We start from the raw sequence: 25,707 nt of genomic DNA on the forward strand, positions 1-25,707 counted from the left end.
TTTTTTCTCTACAAACTAGCAAAACTGAATCTACAAATCTATATCTATATAATTATATAATATTATATGTTTATATATCACAAACCACTTCTTTCAAGTCAGAATAGCTACTGATTCAACCCAAATACATACACCCAATAAAAAATGAAGTCCCACAAAGACAGTTTTAGGATAACACTATTCAATAATTTTATTATATCCCAAAATCATAAAAATGTCAATTAGCCATGTACACAATTGATACTGCTGTTATAACACAGAATAAAAATATTTAAATTTCAGTTATAGACTAATAAAACTAACTAGATCAAATATCAGATTGGTTTACAAAATGGAAACTTAAATTTAACCTCACCAAAAACGAAACAAAGATCTACACCGTAAGGAGATACACAAACCCAGCTCAAATAAAGATGAATCATCAAACCATAATATAGAACAAGGATCATGTAATTAAATACCTTGGAGTTTTTCTATATAAGAAAAAACCGAAAAAATGCATATAATGAATAATAAATTAAACTAATCTTATACTCTAATGAAAACATTATAGCCCATAATAAACTATAGCTCAACACTAAAGATCGATCAAATGTTCCATTTTAATATATACGTTAATAATAGGACCATTATAGTGGTTATAATATACATATAATAATATACGTATGTCCTATATAGATTGCCGCGTGTTTCAAACAAATATTAAAAAACTTCAGATAATACAAAATAAATTTCTTGAAATAAACTATAATGGACTTTAGTTCATGCGTAACAACCCTGAAATGTTTTAACTGAAATGGTGAATTAAAAAATAAAAATTAAGACTTAACTCAATTGAGTAAACTCTTCATCATGAAATCGGCAAGAGAACAAAAATCTATAGACTGAAACCACATTTTACATATGACGTCTTTCTATCTCCACAATCAATATCGTAACCATTATCTGAATCTGGACATTCAATTATTATATATACATTTAATAAATTTATTTTTCTTATGGTTCTTTAATATTATTTTTATATTAAAATATTATCTTTACAATATAATCTTACAAAAAAATAAATAAATAAATAACTAGTAACTTGGTTTTTGTTATATCATATTTCACAAAATAGAAATGTCCAGAAAGTTTTCTTAATAACAACAATCTTTTAAAAATGACCGATACATTGCAATAGAAATACTTTACGTGTTGAAAATTGATATTGCCGATAAGAAGATTAATGGAAAAAAGCAAAGAGGAAACCAAAAATATAAACACTAGATAAATAGCGTATCGAATAAAAAAATATATAAAATAATAAAATCAAATCTAAGCCATGTAATTTACAAAGAAAACATAGTAGCAAATAATATGCCGCACGTCAACTGGAAAAACTGTAGAGCATATCAGCCGATCACGTACGAATTAGCCACTACAATAAAAATACGTTAGACCAAACAAAAAATAAGCATAAATTGTAAGTACAATTTGAGTCATGTCCTAAAAATAAACAATAATATTTTTTAGTAAGTTCTTAATACAAAACGTATTAAATATATATATTAATGCAGATGTTTGTTTTTATAAATCTGTAACAAATATCTTGGTTAAGTTACGCTATGATAAAATATTTGTTCAAAAGTTTGTACAGGTACACTGTATTATTTATTAGAAATAAAAAAATGGTTTACGAAAAATAAATTATAATTAGTAACTTAAATATTTAAAAAAATCACAAAATCCCGCAGGAATTAAAATTAGACAATTATGTCTATATTTCAACTACTTACATTATTACATTACATTGTATTATAACAAGCTAATAAGCAGAAAAACTGGTTTTATAATATATACTTAAGTCATTTATATAGTAGATATTAATAACAAAGCTTAAAAAAATGTTATCTCTAGAAATAGAAATGGCTATAAAAATATTAAGATTTGGTTGGAACTATAATTTATAAATTCATCAATGTAAGTTTCTTTTTATGCAAAACTTAAGTATAAACAAATAATAGTAAAATAAGGCTTTAAGGGAGATTACTTTAGATGAAGTTTAAGACTATTCAAACATTAATTGTCAGTGGCAAAAGGGTTATTGTCTACAAATTATTATTAGCCCTAAGTTTATATATATATATACATACACATAGATTTATTTAAGCAATCTAACTCAAGGTAAATACTGTACATTAGTTTTTGTCGTCTTTAAAACCATACTGTTTATATGTGATTTCAATGTTTAAACTTAAGCAATGAAAATTGGGTACGACTTTCTTTTGCTAAACTATTATTATGCTCCAACTAGTCAGTATCAACTAATAAATAATATTTACGAGTATCCAAATATAAATAATAATAATTTATTAGATTGTATAATATGTACTGTTTACCATTAATATTATTATTATTTTTAATAACTTTTTAATAATTTGATAAATTTAAATTAAGATTGAAAGTAGTGGGTTTGATCTATGGAAAGTCTCTTCATTCTCATAGACATTATCTACATATATAAATTAAAATATGATCTTTATTTACTTATTGTGTAGTATTAGCTGATTGCAAATACTATTTTAATGAATATTAATGATTTTTGTAAATAATTAAAAATTCAGAATATTTATTAAAAAATATAAATATCTATAATTTTTAGACAATTTTAGTATTAGTATATATATATATATATTTATATGCAGTAGTAATAATTGTTTATTAAAAAAAAAAGTTAACTAATTTTATGATGAGTAATGCAATATTTACTTCATTACATATATCATAATATACATTATGTGAAAGAGTGTTTGGTGTTTAGTTAATAAACACGCATTATTAGATTGACTAAGTTCATTATTTTAGTAATAATATTCTATAACTCTTTCCTCGGTTAACCTTCATATTTTTGATTTATAGATTTCTTCATTTCCATTCAAATCCATTAAAAATATTTAATATATAATATATATATTATAATATATATGTATAATGTATTAATTTACTATAATAAATGTGTAGGATTATCCAGACATATAATAATATTACATCATGATATTTACACCTACACTGTAGGTTTGTTAAAAATGTCTGCTTCACATGATGGAAAAAGTTTTTTTTATCAAGATTTAGTAGATGATCGTATAGGATTACAGAAAAGATAATTATATTAAGACTTTACTATCAGAAACATAAACATGTTTGATGTTTACAAAATATGCATTTTTTATATAAATATGAAGTTGAAAATTGGCACGAAATACATATTATTTTTTGAATTTCATTATTGCATAAGTCATACTAAATTAATGGAAATAACATTTTTACATAATATTAAAAATAAAAAGAAACCGGATTTTAAAAAACAATTCGTATTTTAAATAAAATGTTTAGCGAAATCTTAAATTAATTAGTTATTAATTATTATTTATGACATTCTAATAAGTAGCATAATTATGAATAATTAAATTAAACATAGAAGTGGATCTTAGAAAAAAAGAAGATAGTAGAATAAGTCAGTTAAATTAATTTCATTAATAAGTGATTATAACAAAAAAAAAAAAAAAGTACGAGAAAAAAAAATATAAATCAGTAGTAAATATGCAATCATAAATATATTTTATTGATATAATTTTGTAGCTATTTTATTCTATAAATTGTACTATCTAACATTATATTTTGAGGAAATTATTTGTATTTAATATGTTTAAAGCAATAAATCACGTTATAATTTCTTATTAGTTGTGTAGAAAGAAGTACAAAATATACAAAAAAAAAAAAAATAAATAAATTGAATTGTACTGAAAATATTATTTATTTTATTTTAAATATCATATAAAAAAATGTTTAAGGTAGCTTATTATAGTTTACGGACCACGTAATAAAATATTAATATTACATAAATTGATATATTTATTTAATTTCTACATTTACTGGGAATTAAAATAATAAAATTTTTGAAATAGTTTAATGCAAATATAATTCTAGATTTCCGTTGAAAAACGTAGAATTCTACTGACAAAATTGTTGTGTAGCGCATAGTACGGCGTTTGTACAATTTATGATGGTCACTAAAATTAAGTTTTACATCTGAGTAATTATTAAAATGTTAAATAGTAAAAAAATAATATAGTTTATTAAAAAACCACCACGATAAAACGACTTAATGAAGTTGGCAATTGGATGTTACAGAAATCGATGAAACGTAGGTTTTTTTCAATATATATAACATAATATATAAACAATTCGGAGGCCGTAGAAACGCGTACTGAAATTTCTGTTTGGGACTTGGTAAATTTATGGATGGTCGGATGTAGTAGGTTGTGTTTTTGTTTTATTGAAGCGCAAAAAAAAAAATTTGCGACTAATTTGAAAATGCAAATGACAGGCAGTGCACCCACCCAAGTTTATAATTATGTCGGCTGCACGTACGCATAATAACTAGAAACAGTTTTAGTTATTACATACATGAATTATAAGTACCGATTTATAAGATATTCGAATAATATTTAATAGTAGATCATAGAATTGAGATACTATACAAATGGGAATCATCATGCAATGGGTTTCTAAATAACATCGTTTTAAATAAACAATAATACGAGGAATAATAATAACTCGGAGTTGGTAAGTATAAAGATAAATATAAAAGCAGTATACTTTAAAGAATAAATAAATTATAAATCGATTAAAATTATAAAATTAACGATGAAGCTAAACTCGTAAAAATAAATAAATTTTAGATAATATTCCAGTTAAAATTGCTGGCAAATTTTAAAATTTATATAATTTAATTTCCATATTATCATATAATAACTGATAATTGCATTAAACTACATACGAAGTAAACGTAAACAAGCCAATTGATTCATCAAAATACAATATTAAATTCTTAAACTATATACATATATATAACACTTCAGTCAGAAGTTGTTTCACATTTTAGATATTATTTCTAATAAATCATATAATAAATTACACACTGATTTGTATCTGATTATTATTTTTATTTTTTTTTTAAGTTGCAGATAAGACATTGATATTTAAAACTATGATATAATAGTTTTAGTGCTTTAACGAATACCTACATAAAAGAATATTTAACTAAAACCCTAAAAAATATAAATCAAAAACGGGTTGAGGTCAAAAAGATCCAGGGAATAAACAGCAATGAACTTACTCGTGTAATTAACATCATCATCATTAAGAATGGTGGTTTATCGTTTACACTATACCTACACATCTTCAAAGACCGAATCACCTCTAATTGGTTAACGTTGTCGATGAATTTAGTCACTACAGGACCACATTTAGGTTGTCAAAAATGATTATTACTGGAATTCATGATTATATATAGCTATATAAATTATACATATTATTTTAAAGTGCGTATATATAAATACATATATATATATATAACTCAGTAACTCAGTTCGTTTTCACCCCGTGTGTATTCATTCATCCCCTTTTTCGCATGCGCACAACAATAAACAATAAATGTCAGCAACGCGCGCACCACATTGCAGAGGGTCATGTGTGCCCAAATTCCTCTTATTATAGACACACTAAAATCAGACATTTATTCAACCGATTTTTGGGGCTGAATTCTTGTTTACTGTCGTTTTCCAGACCAATCAGATAGTCTCTTTTAATTGCTAATAACTTATCACTACGCTCTGCACAAAGGACAAGTAGTCTGTTGTAAGATTTAACGACATGAAAGCGTCACGTGTTCGAGAATTATATACATCATTGTTGTTTTGAAGAATTTTCTAATTTTTTTTTTTTTTTTTTGTCAATTATTAGAAAATCTAAATACTAATAGTTAAATACAATATTGTTTATGTTTGCAATTACAAAAAGACCAACAACATGAATCATATGATACAATGTTCTATGTTCTATATAATTTTTAAAAACAAATGGTTTCAGAATATAATATACATAGGTTTATACATACAACGCGAATTTAAATAACAATATAAATGTGCATTTAAAAGAAAACAAAAATACACAAGTTGAGTACCTATTAAAGTCTTAAGATGATAAATATACAAAACTGTAAAATAAACATAATTATATCATATATAAAATATATAAAACAATTGATTTGGAGCAAGGTATAAGAAATAGAAATAATTTAAATCAATTATAGTTAAGTTATCTTTATATAATTGTCATTAATCATTTTCTTAAAAGTTTAAAATTTCAATTTCATTTAAATAATTGATTTTTTTTTTTTTTAACTAAGTCAATATTTTTAAAATATACACACGCCTATATTTATATAAAATCAATTTTTTTATAATGATAAACAATCGTCAAAACCAAATTGGGATAGCTAATAAGTATATTTATATCAATAAAAGTCATTTGATTGTTTTAACAATTTTAAAAATATGTACCAGCTGTATTACGGGTTAAATTTTAAAATATGCATATATTTGAAGAAAAAGACAGAACCGAGGATTTTTAGGCAATATTTGTAGAACCCAATCCAATGAATAAATTTATTACACATCAAAAGCGCATTTGTATATGTATTTTTAGAAATGAGAATGAATATAATATGTTTAAATTTGACTTTTGTTATGAATGTGTCCCTTAAGCGAAACTGTTCACTGTAAAATGATAAAGATAGGAATATGAATAAATGATTACTATTCTACCAACTTCTATCGGATAAAAGAAAAATACACTATGAAAATTTGCCATGAATATTGTACTTATTTTAAATTAATAAGTATGAGTTCTCCTGTTGTTAAAATGATAATACATACCATACATAATAACATAATAATAAAAATATAAATGCATTTTTTTATGTACAAATTGATAATACACCATTAGAATTTGATTAAATAATGATTAATTAAGGTTATTATTTAGAATTTAAACAAAAAAACTGATCTCAAAAATGTTATGGTTATGCATACTTTTATTTGCATTATTTAATTATATACAAAGTGAATGAAATATATAAAATAATTAAGCCAATTATTGTCCAAATGTACCAAATGTATTACTTTTTAGAACTTACCTATACTAAAAATTTAATGAAAATAATAATAAATCTATAGAAAAAAATAAGAACATTTTAACCTTATACAGTACATAATTTAAATATACGAAACGCAATTATACCCTATATTACACACTTTGGGAAGAATAACATCTGGTTTTATTTTCTGGCAGTATAAGTTTAAAATTAGACATAATAGCATACCATACCTTCTCTTAAATCTTTATCAAAAGATTTATAGATTTCAAATGTTTAGAAAAAATTTATATAATACCTACATATATTAATACATAACCATTATTACTATTCATTAAAATATGTATACTTTCATTTTAGTAATAGTTATTATATATTTAAAATGCCCAATTATTTCATTTAAATTGTCAGTAAATTTCACTGATTGTGTTTTTTTTTTTGAGTAGTAGAGATTCAACCATTTTTATTAATAAAAAATACTATTTAGATATGAAAATTGGGTACTATACTTTGTGCACTTAATTATAAAATGTAATTCTAGACAAAAATAAACTAATATATTTAACTGTATAATACATCGTACCTTACAAATATTTCATAGATATTATTATTTTAATACTATAATTTAAATAAAATTATTTCCCTTCAACAGTAAACAAGTTTAAATGATTATAAGCAATACAAATATTTTCCAAATGCACAGTTAGTATATGGCAAAATCTCAAAGGATTTTATCACAAAGACTTAAGTTACAAACTTCGCAGGAGTTGTGTGGGCGTGCATGCACATTATGATTCGAGCATATGAAATTAGTAGACCCCACGTGCTCCGGACGACATCAATCACCACGGTGGACCCTTATATACCGTTCTAGTGTCCAATTTGTATTTTCTTTAAAGTCTAATTTATTTATTAGTTTATTAAATTATTGGTTCATTCTCTTCTGAGTATTAATAGAAAGTCTAGTGAAAAATTCTAAAATAGAAATATAAGAAACCATATCAAAAATTCACGAATATTTGAATTATTAATTTAATTATATTTCACGAAATAATTAAAATAACTATCACAAATTAAATTTTAAAATACAGATTAGAAAAAATTAACTTTTGTAAGAAAAAAATATGTTAAATGAAACATATAAATACATTTTAAAATTAAAATAAATAAATTTTCATAATATTAATAACAAATACAAACAAATAAAACAATTGTTTAAAATGATTCGATAAAATTACACGATATTGCGACAAATACGCAAGTCAAATACAGTATTTATTTTAACTTTCTTGTGAAAATCGATTATCTTCTTTCAGATAATATGAAATGAATAAATATACATTTTGAAGATATCAGTAATTGTTAAAGGCATTACTTAAGTTAAAACTAATTTAAATGCTGATTAGAAGAATAAGTTAAAAAGTTATCAATATATATTTTTTTAATTTACATGACAAAAATGACCCGTCGTGTTACAAAACGAGATCAAATAACTGACCTTATCATAAATAAAACGTTAAAATGTACATTTGAATATTACAATTCTCTCCACTTCAACAATACCGTAGGGTAATACTAACAAAAGGCAAATTGGGGTATCTGGACAGTATCCAAAATTGATACATATACAAGTTATTCAAATTATATACAATGATAGACTGTGACGGACGTGTTAACTAGGATGGTATCAACATGTATATTTTGGGACTAAATTCAGAGTTGAATAAATCAAAATGCTTTATTTAAAAATGCAGAAAACTAGACAGTTTTAGTTAAACCCGTTGCGAACTTTTCCTGTATATTACGGGAAAATGTTTATGTTGGTGATTAAATTCTTTAAATGTCTGTTATACTTCACTATTCATATATTTGAGTTATAGAAAGGTGATTTTTTTTTTTTATACAGCGCTGATAAATGTAAAACTAATGATACTAATACTCACATCACATTTTTAATTATTTAATTATATACATCACTACATGACACAAAAGTACTCATCACTTTATGCACAATAAGATATGAATCTAATGTTTGAAGAATTTCTTCATTTAATTTTACGAGACTTTCCGATGATTTATTATTAATCAACCTATAAGATTATCATCGTATAGTATTAGTTAATTACGGTCGTAATTAAACCCACGCTCCAGAGTTTTATCGCATCTCCTATCGTAGGAGAAGCTGTATTTAAACAAGACTTTATAGTCACCTAAATACCCATTTCGAAATAACATAGTAGATTTCGCAAACGAGCAAAATTCAGCGTCTTGTTATCTACAAATACCATTGCAATAACAGTTAATTTAACGTAGAGTAAGAGGTTGATATAGAATTTTATTTTAATTATCGATATAACACATAATATCAAATATTGCAGAGCGAGTTCCATATTGAAGTCTTTTAATTAAATTCCATGTGATATATTTGCACAATTAGATAATAAATAAGTAACAATAATAAACATGACAATAATATTAAATCCTGTCTTTATATTGCTATGAAAATAGTTAAATTTAGACAATAATTTCAAAAGATTTATCAAAAAAGATATCGTGATGAATTAATTTTCATAACCATTTTAAGATCAGATAACAAAATCAAATACATTTTAAAAATAATTATCAATTTTTAATACCGTAATGTACCATAATGATGAACACAATTTGATACTTTTATTAAATAGAAGCAGAACTTATTATAATTATCTAAAAATAAAATAAAATTTTAACTTTACAAAGTTTTAAACTTATATTAGTATAATATATGTATAACTACTTATATGAATATTTTATAAATAAGATATAATCTAAAGGGTAATTTAAAAATGAAATGTATTTGTAAGTATATTATTTCATAAAAGGTAAATGTAACATTTTTTCCACATAAAAGAAAGCAACGGAAAAAAGGTTAGGCTAAAAAATAATATCAAATTTGAAGAATTATAACGGGAATATGGTGGCGAATATAAGGGTTAAAGAAAAAGAACAAATCCTATTCTCGGCAGGAAGCCAATTACTGAGTTGGTCCATTACAGAGGGGGTTCAAAAACTAATCTGCTAAAGTTTTAATTTCTATATTTCAACACCAAAGTTATATGATTGCGTAAATAAAAATACTGTTAGCGAATTAATAGCTTTTACTCACTAAGAGAAGCATTTATTGGTTAATATTAAGAACACTTAATTTTTTTATTTATAAGCACACTAAAATACCTTAACATCAAAATGTATTCACTGTGTTTATATCATGATAACGTACTAAAAATTTCATTTTAATGCGCAGTTGACAATTTATACTAAAATAAATACTTACTCAAAACAATAACTAAAGAATGTACCTTTTATGAACTAATAATTGATTATCTTCAGATTTTTCGAAAGATTCTTCTAATAAATATTATGTAGGGGATGTAATATATTTAACTCACTAAAAGAAATAAATAATAATCAGGAAAAATATAAAATAATAAACTAAAATATTTGGCACATATTTTTGAAAATATAATACGTAGATCTATACTATGTATACATTCATTATTGTATACTATTTTATACAAACACAAATGATTTATTGTTTATTTATACATTTTAAATGTTTTTGATTTAATCTAAGAATAAATATATCAATTATTATAGTTAGGTATCATGTATTCTATTTAAAGAGCATATACAATATCATAATGTTTGAAAATACCACATAAAAATGCATTTTTTTATTAAATTAAAAATACAAAACTAAAATAAAATAAAAATATAAGTATTTACATGCATACAATTGTAGATTTTCAAAATAGTATATTTGTGTGTATAATGCCTTACATGTAATGGTATTATATGGGATAAATCTAAGAAAATCATTCTTTAATTTAAATTTAGAACGAGTGAATGATCTATGCTGTTTCTAAATAAGCCAAACAATAAAATTAATATGAGAACAAATCGATGTGATATAAATAAGTAAATAAAGAGGTATATATATATAAATCCTATTATAGAATAGTTATAATAACTTTGAAAACAATGTACAGTATAGTGAAGGCATATATTAAACAGAAATTTAAATTTAAAAATATTAATTTAACCTTAAAAAACATGTTAATCTATGATTGACCAAAGTAAATACATATAAACTAATTTTTGTATAAAAAATAATAAAATTCTGAGTAATTATATTGTATTAATGAAACCATATACTTTTTATACAAATGGTATATTACACACTTTCTAGCAGAAAAATTTTAAAACACGTTATTATAAAATAAACATCATTAAAATAAATTAAAAACAAGATATATATAAATATAAATACTATATACAATTTATATACATATTTAAGGTATAAAGTGGTCTCCCAGCGGGACCACAAAACTAACAGAAATTATCTCAGAAATATTATGCTCATACATAAACTGCTTGAAAATGGTTAGACATATTGCATGATCGTTTATAGTTTGCATATACGAGTATATATATATTTTTTAAAAATTCTGAAATAAATGTACTCGAAATACTGCCAAAACGAGCGCATAACAAGGTCGATTCTGGGTCAACCCTTTCACACATGAACACAATTTAAAGCGAATAATTTCACGTCGACATATGAAATTTAAACACAGTGAAAGGGGTTGAGAGAGAACGAGAAAACGGTCATAGGCGAAGAGAAAAAACATCCAAACGTCCCTTATGTCCCATTTGGCTGGACGTCAAAAAACCTCATGTATGGGTTAGGTTTACTAAGCGAATGTGAACATGCTGTGCACTTGGGGGTAGGGTTTTTGCCGCATTCCCACTGCATCATATTATCATCTATAACAGCACACTTATAACGCACATTAAATAATAGGATTATTCACACTGACACACATATCCAAAGATTAGATAATTTCTAAGCTTTTATTGCCGTTTGTAATGATATATATATTATGTCTTCTGTTAATAACCAATTGGTTTAGTTAGATTTAACTATTTTAGAGTAAACATTATATAAATAGGTGATATATTATTATCTAATTAATCTTACTTTTAAAATAGTAAAAAGTACCCGAGAAGTCATCCCTACGACACAAGCCCAATATTTAGTTTAAATAACAGCGCTTCAGTTTTCTAAGTAGGTAAACGGGTATTATTATTTAATCAAAAAAAAAAAAAAAAACTAGACAAAACTAAACAAATATAATATTTATACATAAATACTCATGATAAAATGTGTAGATTATTTTGAGAAATTCAGCAATGCTATAAAAACATTGCATGATATTTTGAATGAATTCGAGTTGTTTACAAACAAATTTAGGAACAAAATACGAAGTAATAATTCTATTCGTGACTATAGAGAAATGTATACAGTCAAAAGAAAACGACTGTGTTATATTATGCATACACAGAAAATCGAGATAAAATTGAATTATATGCACAGCATAAATTTTTATTTGACGGTGTGTCAATTTTCATAACAAGTAACTTTTTTAATTCAATATTTTATATGCTATATTTAAAATGGGTTGAGGAAGCATTAATTTTTTATACTGTTACTATACTATTCAAAGAATGGTAAACATTTAAACCTTTTACTAACGAGTAACAGAATCAAAAATAATAAATGAATATATTCACAAATAATTATGAAATTTTAATTTATAAACAAAAATATTGAAAAATTAAATAACAAATACTAAACACTATATACTACATGCATTATGTATGTTATATATTTATATAAAAATAAAGCCAATAAAAACACATAATTTGTTTCAAATTCAATGAAACTGAACTGCAGAAAATTAATAATTTTAAAAATAGCTGTTCGATTTTATTTTTATTTTATACTGTACACACTGGTCCGGATTTGAGGAGTATAAAATATTAGTCTCTTTCGAAGTAAAAAAAGAAAAAAAAAAAGCGCATACAACCCAAAATATTATATACGAGTATAATAGAAAAAAATTAAAATTCGTGAACCGTAGAGCAATTATATTATCATCATATACAAAAAACAACATTCACGATTTTTCGAGAAAAATAAAAAAATACCAATTATAAATAAAAATAATATAGAACATACCTATTTAACTGTCCAGCTAGAATCTAGCTTCTTTACATGATTCTGTAACAAAATATAATATTTTTAATTTTTAAACATATGATCATTTCAAAAATTGAATACAATTTACATATTTATTCAAAGTATTTAAAAATAAAGTTAATATTAAATGACAAATATATTATTATAACTCATAGTCTAATGTTAAACATAATATTAATATACTTCACACATAGATAATTTCAAGTAATATAATAATACCAAAATACCCTCTAATTGTAATTATATTTTTGATATTACTTTATTAATAAAAACCATGAAATATGAATTGGAATACAAAATACTTATTTTTTATAAAATATAATTATACAATGAACATAACTCAATTATACAATACAAATAATTTTATAAATTTATTTTAATATTAATTGTATCATTTTTAATTATATACGATTTATAGAATAAAACCAAATATGTTTTAAAATTATATCTATATTTATAAGATAAAAATTAAACCTATATATATTAGGTTTTTTTTTATTTTTAAGTGCAATCTACAATTTATACCACTTGGGTACAATAAGTAGATATGATATAGATTAGTTATAAATTAGGTAGATCTGAAATCTGTAAGATGCCATAATAATACGCAAAAAAATAAAAATATTAAAAATACCTAACTCTAAATAGTATTACTAACGGTATAATAGATAAAGTATTATGGAAGTTATTTAAATGATAGATTTAATATTATTACAGTTACAACATTTTTACCTTGAATTTTCTTGAGAAACCCTCCTATGAGAGGCATTTCTAATATTAATTAATTTATAATTTAGCAATATTTTTTTTAATTTTTATTATACATTATACATATAATATAAAACAATTTTTGGGGACATCTTAATAATTTTTTGCTGATAAGGCTTTTTTTTAATGTATATTTTAAAAACAAGTTTCAAATTATAGTCTTAATATATTACATAGGTATATATGAGTAAATGTTGTCTACCTACTTAAGTTCCTGCAACCATCTCATTACTTAATAGTTAAGTTTACTTTGTCAGTAACATTTATGATAGTATGTTCATGTATGTACAATACAGAGATGTTTTATTTATTAAATAATACTAATATATGTAGGTACATAGTAAGACTTTAATAATAATATGGGATTTTTGAAACACTATAATATATTATATAGTTACATACATATTTTGACAATTAATAATAAAATATATTCAACCAATACGAAAAAAAATTAAAAACTAGCTTTAAAACTTAAAGTACAAAAGATGAATTTACGTTTACAAAAATAATCATTGTTTTATTAAAATACTGACAGAAAAATATTTTAAGAATGGCGAGTTTAAAATAAATGTTATTTCATTGGAAAAATAAATTAAATTATTTAAACATACTAAATACTGGATGAAATACAATACCTACTAAAATCAATTTAGTGAAAAAATCTAGTCTCGCTTACTAACAAAATGTGTTTTATTTTGTTATGTTGATGAAAAAGTTAATCTTCATGTACGTATAATTATTTTGGTTACCTGATATTATGGAAGGAGGTACATTTCAGTAATCATTTGGGACATTAATATTAAAATTATGTCAGAAACTGTGGAAACTGATGCATATTAATTATATAATCATTATAAACATAATTTATTACTTAAATATTTCATTAAACACAAAAGATTAAATTTAAAATTCAAAATGAATAACTTATTTGGATTTGAAATATTATTTTATGTTCAAAAACAGTGACACATCAAGTTTAATATATTATACGTATCATCTCAAAATTAAAGCAATACATTAATGCATAGATTTAAAAAAAATAATTTCGAACAATAAAATAGAAACTAACAAAAATTCTGTTATATTATCACATATTATGGTAACTCATCAGTCATCTTTATAACCATTAGCAAAAGATATGCACAAGATATGTAAATCAATAATTTTACCATTTTCTTAATTCAGAATCTAAAAGCGCAATAATATGTATGACATTCTATATCTATGAGATTAAGAGAGGAGTATTAACAGTTCACTAATTTGGTTCAAAATTATTTGAAATTCCGCGATATTCGCAACTTTCTTCTGCAGGTATAAATATATATTATATTTGCAGGTAATTATACAACGGTGTAATCGGAACAATATTTAGATACATAGAACACGCATTCATCCATAAAAAATTATCTAAGCATTTCACATTAGATAATAGAGACACAGTTTAAGTATATTACTATTTTAGTTTTTAAGTTTTCATAAATGAATTACGATTAAGAAATATCCCCAAATTAGGACTTAAAAAAAAAGAAGTTTAAATTAAGTTATAAAGTTATAAATACAATGATATTTAACATTTGAACGATCAATAGATACAATTTACAAATTATTTTAAACAACTTATCATCATTACCGTTATAATTAAAAAGGAAACTTAAAAAATGAAGATTATACAGAGTTAATATTAATTTATAAAATTGTATAGATATATTTTAATGCATACAGCATAAGGTTGGTAAATATTGAAGATATTTTCTCAAACTATGAATTTTGTACTTCAAAAAATAAGATTAACAGAAGATACTCCAAACAATACCAATATCTACTTTGGAGTTTGGACCAAACTTAAGTTAAATTATTAGATGAAACGCTCATAGGTAAAAATTATTTTTCATTATTATACTAAGAATGTTAGTTATTCTGATTGCTATTAATTATTGGTTATTGTTAATTTATTCATAATCGTTGTGAGTCACACGACAATAGTATAAAAGCTCTTTGTATTTATATAATAAGTAATTAACATTTTTTTTTATTAATGCCCATTAACTAAGTTCCAATTTCGATGATAAAAATAAATCATTATAAAGATTAAATAATTATCCAAATGTAAATAAAATTATGCATACACTTTGAATTATGATACAAGTTTGTACACAGCATCTGTAGAACGCATGTGTATGTCAAGCAGGATTTTTACATAATCCAACAATAAAAAAATTAACTAACGTAATTTTTGAAAGATTTGTATTTTTAAAAATAAATTATTTGTATAAAAAGTAATAACCATTCACTATAATAAAATATTAATAGAATAAAATAAATGTGCATTATATATAATCATTATTATCAGAACAAATAATTACATATATTTTAATATATTAGCTCTATATATTTTATTTATGAATTATTATAATAAATTGACAATTATAGCGAAAGGTGTCATTTTAATTTTTATGCATATACATATATTATTATTCATTGAGCTATACAAAAAAAACTAAAAACAATCATCTAAATCATCTTGAAATTTTTTTACATAGTTATGTATCGAATATCTAATATTTGGTTAGTAAAAATGTAAGTATCAAGTATCTAATATTACGATATTCTTTTAAGTACATATATACTCTCTGTATACTTATATATATTATAATAACTACACTAAAAACCGATATTTTTAAAAAGAATGTATAGTTTAATTAATTGTTAATACGTCAAATATTTATTATATTTTTAAAACTATATGCTTATTTAATCCAACAAATTGTAACTAACAAATACATAAATTGAATTTCGACTGTACCTTAAAGAACGTATAATCTAATACCTACATCGAAGGCTAAATAGAACAAAAGATAAACATTCGTATCGAGACGATAAAATTAACAAAAACTCTATTCAACTAAATCCAAGTATTTGTTCACAAATATGTTTACCATGTAGAAGTTTCACTTCGAGTGAAAAACGATTCGTTAATTTGGACCTTACAATTTTCAAAAAAATTGAAAACATATATATTTGTATTACCTAACTAATTGGACCGTTCAAGGAACTCGAGCAAAGACAACGAGCTGAATATAGAAAAACACTAAGTCAATTTTAACTATTATGTTATGTATCAATGATTACATTTATGGTTTTTCAATAATATTTAAGGCTTGAGTAGACAGCATGAATAGATGATAAAAAAGTCATTTAGCGCAACAATAATTTTTTTTGTAATATAAAAAAACACGATATAGTAAAAAAAAATTCAAATAAAAACTTAAAAATTAGAGGAAAATGTTCATTACGTTTATTTTATAACAGTCAAATATAAATATATACTTGTGTAACATTTCAACTATTTTTAAACTACACATTTAATATATTTGAATCGGTATCGTTACGCAAATTCTTGAATAAAATTTTAATGAAATATTTAAAAGATACTCTGGAGCCACGCAAATAAATAATTGGTTGTTTAAAGACATACAATGCATTTAATATTGCACAGTAATTAATAACACAGAGTAGTTTCCAAATCAGGATCGAAGGAAAGGCGTGAATTTCCTGTACAGGCTTTAATAGGGGGAACGCCTATTGACGGCAAAAGTTAAAATCTGATAAGAAGAATCCGGGAGAATAGCAAAAATAAAGGGGGAGTGAGGAACTTAGCGCCTTAAGGCCGGAAGCAAAAACGACGCTTAATTTTAGTACATAAACTCATTTAAATTTATGACCCAAAATTTTTTACCTACATTCAAGGAGGTAATGAAAATATCGGTATTGTAAAACTTATTTTCAAAAAGTATACATTTATATAACGAATACCAACAGTGTTAATGTTTAGATAATATACATTATACATACATATATTATAAATTATAATAATAATTTACTGCAGTTATTAGTTTTTTATTCTTTTGAAAATTTACAAATTAAAAAATAATTATTAACATTTAATAGTAATATATTTTAATTTTATTCAAGGGAAATCAAAACAGTTTATTTTTATAAATGTATTGTTATACATTTATGTATCGATTATTTATTTATGTTATCAAACTCGTATAGTAAATAAATTATCAAGAAATTACAATAGTTATGGAAAAACAAATAAAATCTAGAAGACGAGCTAAAGTACTAAATAAATGAGAATATCAATTCGGCATACAAAATATAATATTTTGAATACTTGACATTTAATGGAAGATTTCCGACAAACGGTTTTCGCTAATACAAACATCTAATCTAATGGACCATACAAAAATATTAAACAAGTATATTCTTGAATCATATTCAAACATAATAATTAGTGACAGGAAGTGTCACTTTTAATACATTTTAATCACATAATTTTAATGAAAATTGTTACTACACATTATGCATAATAGTAAAATAAAATAAATACTTATAAGTACTCGTATACAGATTAACCTTCTTTAATCACTTAAAATTGTGTTAAATATATATAATAATATATCAAGGTTAATAAGTGAAATATTCATAATTCATAAATACAATTCAAGTTAAAAATATAAAATGTACATTGAATATTAATTATTATATACATAAAAAATATTCATGTATACTAATAAAAAAAAAAATACCGAAATTATTATAAATATAGGGTTTAGGAAATTCCCCAGAACGTAACTTGGCGGGAATTCCTTACTAAGAATGCTCGGAAAAATAAATAGATAAAATAGTATAATAATAATCTATGTAATCAAAATAATTTTAATATAAAAAATATTTACATGAACAAATATTAAAAAAAGGGAAATTAGGTAACCGCTCTGGCGTACAGTAAGTTGAGAGTACAGAGTGTACGGAATAAGTCACTTTAATATAAAATAAATTTTTAAATTCAATTATAAACCATTGTATACGAAAAATGATTCTAATTGTCTGTTATTCTATATTAGTACATTACCAAGTACCCATATTTTATGATATATTTATATTGCTATTTAAGTAATTTATTTTACTATTGGTAATATGGTAGGTTGAGTTACATAATTTTTGCTTAAACATTTGTAACCCCCCCCTCCTAGGAAAGGTCTGAAATTAACATTGATTGTCGTGCAGCTAAAGTATTAAGTTAAAACATGAAAAAAATCATTGATAATTGATTAATGTTAATCACGAATATATACGTTCGTAATATTAACGCACGCATTGTCGTCATATACCTATACACTAAGACTATATAGTACACATTACATTATCCACATGATAACGCCTATCAGTGTAGCGGTTTACCAAAAAACAATATAAAAATGACACTCGATCAGCTGATTGAGTTTTTATTTATCTACAGTCTGAAGTCTGAACCACAGAGAAACATGGAAACAAGCCTGCGAATTAACTAAAGAAATGAGGTTATACATGTTTCTTTACCTAGTTAAAGAAACGTTTAGTACTAGGATGTTTAAAGCCATGATCGCCTCATTCGATTAAACCACTGTGTAGTGTGTTGTAGGCCATATAAACTATAGAATAGATTAAATTAAAATGAAATATTGTACACGATTATTAACAACTTAAAAATATATAATATTGTAGACCTATTTTAAATTTGGTATAATATTATTCATGTAATGTTAGGCCAAACTCGGACATTTGGTTTTCAAATATATTAATCCCGTTTAAGTCACTTAGAAATTGCGGGTGTAACTGTAACTATTCTGAGGTTATACAATGACATGTGCAGGTACCAGTGTACCTAGTATCTATTTATAAAAATTTACTGGACTTACTTGATTTACTAATTAATCTATATTCAGTATGGATAATCGTTATTTTATTATAGTAAAATATAATTTATTTAAACCTTAAATTATAAAGTATCCGTTAAGAATAAAAAATATATAGATAAATAAATAATAAAAATGATAAACTTATACGTTTTTATTTTTTGTATATTCTCATAAACAATACCCATTTCCTAACTCTATAAGAATTACATGGAACGTTTTCATATTCAAGAATTAGCAATATCCTAATAGTATAAGAACAATTTCTCAAAAGAATATGAAATATTGTAAGATTTTTTTCAAAACTAATATTGAATATAAATACAATATTTATTGGTTATCAGTTTTTACCAAAATAGAAAAATTAACACTAAAATAAAACTACAGTAATAAAGAAAATATTTTTAGATTGAATTAAATTTATGATTTTAGTCCAAGTAAAATATTTTCCAAAATCAGTCTATGACATAAATATTAAAATATAACTAACTAATCCTATTAACATTATTATATGTCTTTGATATTATAATTATAAACTAGTAAAAATATAAATTATTATTTATTACCAATATCGATTTATTTAGAATTTAATTAATACAATTTTTTTAGATAGGTATTAGCGCTAACTACAATGATTAAAAGGACATATATTTTTCCTAAATTTAAATCCATAAATATATCCACAAAAATGAGAAATAGACTGTACAGTATATGATAAAACTAAAGCGACATATCATCATCCTGCACTTTATTTCATATCAATATATAGACATAAAAATTGATAGTTTTTGAGTGTTTTAGAGTATACAGTTGATTTGAGGTATATTCTCTACCACAGCCGCATGTATAATCAAACATTATTTTTCCTCGCATGAGATTCGATTGGATTTCCAATTGATGCGATTTTTCTACATCGGTGACGCGACGTCACCAAACTCACTGGATACGCGCAACGAAGCAGGTTGTACACTAGTAGAAAAATTGCCGGACAGACGACCCGACGTTTATTATTCCGCATTTGTCTATATCGGTTGCACACGAGAACAGAAAAAAAATGGACGGAGAAAGAGAGAACTAATTGCCTGCTATTATTCACACGTCGGAAAGGTCCTTTGAAAGGGTTCCAGTTTGATTAAAAGCTGTCGGTAATGTTGAAAAATAGTACCATGTTTATCCGCTCCCAGTGTTGAGAATAGCGGAAAAATTGGTAAAATTTACTAGAATCGATGAACGTAGGTATATACCCATCGTATATACCTACACTAATACACTATATATATATTATATATAAGTAACTGTTAAATTAAATACACCATATTCATATAAATAAGTTCGTTTTCTATACTTCTATAGTTCTATGTATAGTAAAATACAAGTTGATTTTTAAATATAAATAAATATTAAACATATTTACATTATAGAAAATATGGTATTTTCTGATAAAAACAAAAAATGAATACTTTTTCATAAAAAAACATGTTAGATACCAGGTATTTTTCAATAATTAAAAACAAATAACTTAATTTTTATAACTGAAATAATATTTTATTTCATGTTAAACTGAATTAATTATTTTATTGTTAATACTAACAATAGTAAATTGTGATAACAAAAAAATTGAAAGTATATTTAATTAACTGAAGAATATAACAACATATACACACAAATATGCATATGGATTAAAAAGTAGAATAACATTTTTAATTCTTATAAATATAAAAATTAATTGACATTTTTAATTCTTACGAATTCCTTACTTCAAGAACTATAAAAACATTATGAGACTTATTTTAAGTTATAAATTATTATTTTAGTAAAACAAAATCATCATATTTCATATTTATAAAATTGATATCTTCTAATTATAGAAACCAAATAGATATCTTTAAAGTAGGTACTAAAATAATAAAATATATTTCAATTTACACATTAATTAAAACAGATGAATATAAGAACTTACTTAATTATTTACTTATTTTCTAGTTGATAAAAATTGTACAATTTAGGATAGATGTACAGAATTATAAACTTTAGACTATATCCTAAAATATTATGTTAAACAAATTAGTGTGCACCTATACCATCAATCAAAATTCTTCTTTAATGAATACTAAAGTTTAAAAAACCACATAAACGTTATATAAGAGCTACGGTAAACTAAGCTTCTTTAAAAGTGGTTATTTTAATATAGATTTATTATTATTTTTAAAATTATTATAGTATCTATAATAATATAATACCCTATATAGTATACATATCAACTATCTTGCGTCATTATGTTAAATTAAACTAGTAAAGTCGATTTAAAACTACATACAGTTGCAGTGTCTATAGGCTATAGCTATCCAACAGTTTAAAAGTAAAAAAAAAAAATATATTATTGAACATATTTTTAGAGACAACAAAAATTATACGTTATGAAATATAAAAAAATGTAATCACACTATTTGTCCGAATCTGCTTAAAAATAAAGTTATCTTTGACAGATAATGTCATTCAAATCTACATAACTATTTCCCTCGTTTAAACAAGAGATAAATTCTAAAATCTGGTCGGAAATTTAACAGCCGTAAATGACTTTCACGCGCGTATATACAAAATACGCACGAACAGTCATAATATATTTTATGTATACATGCATTATATATATTTGCGCGTGGCAGAAGGAGATGTAATATTATAATACCCGTTGGAGAGTGACGAACGCCCTTTTTCGAGTCGTAGGGGAGATGAGAGGCGAACAAGAGCGTTCATTGTGTTTGAGATATAACACATATATATATTATATACTAATAATAAAATATGAATGTCGGTGTAATGAATATCGTATGGTTATAGTATGTGTACATGCATATATTTATATGTATAAAGGGTGCGAAAGTCGACTGGTACAATAAAATAAGCTTTCAACAGAAACCGCTGCAACATGACCGACGCACGTCGTTTCTATTGTTGCAGAATGAGTGACATTGTTGTAAGAACATATTTTACGAAGACTTTCATACATATATATATATATATATATATATATATATATAGGCTGTGTCCGTCACACTATAGGGTGTTTATCTTAAAACTTAGACAAATAATTTAATTGGCTTGAAATAACAACATAATTAAAATAACTTAACAAATAATAAATAATCCAAAAATATATTTTATCAAAATTTAAACTTTAAACAGTTATAAAAAATTTGGGACTATTTCTGATAATTTTTAATTGTTGTTAGAACAACTGATGTGAGTACTGAGAATATTAAAATAAATTTTAAACTTCCAAACAAAAATTGTATCGTATACAACATCGTGTATAAATCGTAAAATAATTTTAAAAGGTAGAAAATTTTAAATATCTATAATAGATAATACAAAAAATGGTAAAATATAATATATTATGTATGTTATATATAATATCATAATAAAAATATTGGTTGATAATTTAAGTCTAAATTTATTTTAAAACTAATGTTGTGTAAATATTTCGCGTAGTAGGTATTTCCATTTTTCATAATTATTTTTAGTTTCTTCCAATAATTCTGAAGACGTTTTACTTTTGATCAACTAGATCTAATTTTCTTTCAGAAATCCCCTGAAGAGTTGAAGATTGAAGTATTTTTACATATCCAAAAAAGGAGAAGACAAAAAAAAAAGGGAAATAAAATAATAGTATATTACTCCGTTTAGAATCTATAACTAATCACAAACAATAATTCATAAATCAAAATCAGAACAAAAAAAAATATAAAATAAAATTGTTCACTATAATAGTAAATGTTAAAAATATAAATTCATTAACAAGTAAAAGATAAATAAAACCAATAACATTGTTTAATAAACATAGAAGATTTATTTTTTTAGATTTATGTTTTTCAAATACATAATAAAAAAATGTAGGCATAATATTATAAGATATAGACAATAGACGTTTAGTGACTGGTGAGTGGTATAAACATTCAGCCGTAAAAAACCCCCATCTTATTATTGTCTTTTATGAATATGTATCCTCAAAAAGACAGGTGCATTGATGTATTTAATTCTCTTTCCACTTGCCTGTTATAGTAAAAACGTGGGGTGGTATTTATGTGTAGGTATACAGGATTGGTGCTGTGATGTTTTCTTATAACTATAGTCCTCGCGGCTAATACAAAGAAGTTCGAGTAAACATCATAGCACACCGCTGTACATACAATACCAGCTACCTATAATGTACATTTTTCTTTTAAATTATATTTTCCTGGTTTCGCCGTACATCTGGTAAATAATGTATTTCATGGTTTACGTAAGTTATCCTTAATGCGTACGTGGGATCCGAGTACAATAGATTTTTCGATTGGCTATTTTCCAACTGTGAGAACAAATTTTGTAAATGCGTGATGTTGTGATCCATTATAAAATAAACTAATCTCAACATATATAATGATGTTTGAAAAAAAATAATTTTGTTTATTAAAAATAATTACAAAAATCACGTATTAACAAATGGGTAGAATGACGATTATCATTGGAAATAACCAATATTAACTATTATTTTCAAAAATAAGCAATAATTAATACATGTGCTAAAACTATTAGTTACAACCAGAGGAGGATTTAACAATTTGCCGCCCCTATGCCAAGTAATAGTTCGCTACCATTATTTAAAAACAATTATTTTTGTAGACACAACAAAATTTCTTTACATAAAACATTTTCTATGATTACCTATGAAATTATTCTTTCATTAAACTTAAGTTTAATAAAAACGTAAAAATAAAATAAATATAAATAAAATGTTGTTACACATAAAAAATGTTCCACCCTTGAAAAAATTGTCGTCCTATGCAGCTGTATAGTTCGTAAAGCTTTAAACCCACCTCTGGTCACAACAAAATAACTATGCAATGATAAAGATATCAATGATTTGAAATTATTTAACTTATCCTAAGAAAGTGCCTTTTAAAATAAAAATCTGCATCACGCCATAAAAGATTTAAAATATTTAATCTAAAAAAAAAAAAAAATCACGTATCTAACTATTATGTTATAGTACTATATGATTTTGAAATATTTAATAGTAACAATGAAATATTATTGAAAAGGAATTCGTTGTTATCGATTCAACTATTCATATTTAAAATCCATCTGTTCATACATTAAAGGCCGTTAAGTCAAGTAGTATTGATAAAATACTTAGAAATCACATAATTTAAAATAATATATATTATATATATATATTCATTCACGTGTATTGTGATTTAACTTATTGTTAATGTGTACCTACTATACTATAAAGGTTATCTATATAAATTTATTCGTTACATTAATTGTAATATCATAATACTTTATACTTAATTTAATGTCAGTATTATTCATATTAGTTTTTATACAATTATACATAACATTAGTATTTACATATTTACATTATTTAAATACCTACTTAAGTAAAAATACTGGTATGTTTTGAATTTAACTTTTTTTTTTTTGGCAGTAAAATAATTTATATCACCAAAGCTATTGAGGTTATATTTTAGGTTAAATTTCAATAGTAAAAAATTATTATCACTTGCATTATGCATAAGTGTGTGTGTATTAAACACATTGAACGATGCTGGATAAAATATTAACAAATAAAATTACATTTATCCCGTTTAAGGATCAAACACAAATTTAAAAAAAAAAAAAACTATAAATAATTTCTTGAAATTAATAAATGCATCTAAATATAATATATCAAATGTGAATAAAGTAAAAATGTAGGTATTAAAATATTTTACGGATTTATAAAAAATTTCATAGTAAACCTAGCAGTATATAATATAATTTTTAGCATTGAGTTTTTATAAAAACACAACCATAAACGTGTAATTATAGGTTGAAATCAATTATAATTATGGAAAGCCTAACATTTTAAAATTTCTATAAATATCAGAACAAAATAATTTATGTAATTTTAAAAATTTTACAATGTCAAATTTCAAGTGGAAATTGAATGTTTGTACGGGTAAGAGGGAGAGATATTAAGAAAAAGATATTTTTCAATACTTTTCAAAATAATCAGGTAACATAAATCTCAAGCAATAAATTTATAAATAATGAACAATTTTATAAAGTTAAAATATATAGGACTTCTACTAAGATAATATTTAATATAAATTACTGTA

General features: G+C 23.6%; 1 protein-coding gene across 4 annotated transcripts in view; it reads right to left on the bottom strand.

The window, feature by feature from the left end:
• Positions 1–25,707, bottom strand: part of LOC112602859 (fat-like cadherin-related tumor suppressor homolog) — a 136,690-nt gene that overhangs the window by 90,331 nt on the left and 20,652 nt on the right. For 3 of the 4 annotated variants that reach the window (XM_025351199.1, XM_025351198.1, XM_025351196.1), the window contains exon 2: positions 13,038–13,079. The exons of the other annotated variant lie outside the window; for it this stretch is intronic. The gene's annotated coding sequence lies outside the window, so the exon portion shown is untranslated. The remainder of the gene's footprint in view (positions 1–13,037; positions 13,080–25,707) is intronic. 4 annotated transcript variants of the gene reach the window in all.

Source organism: Melanaphis sacchari, unplaced genomic scaffold (assembly GCF_002803265.2).
Source record: "Melanaphis sacchari strain LSU unplaced genomic scaffold, SCAv2.0 Contig91_pilon_pilon, whole genome shotgun sequence".
Taxonomy (NCBI): Eukaryota; Metazoa; Arthropoda; class Insecta; order Hemiptera; family Aphididae; genus Melanaphis; species Melanaphis sacchari.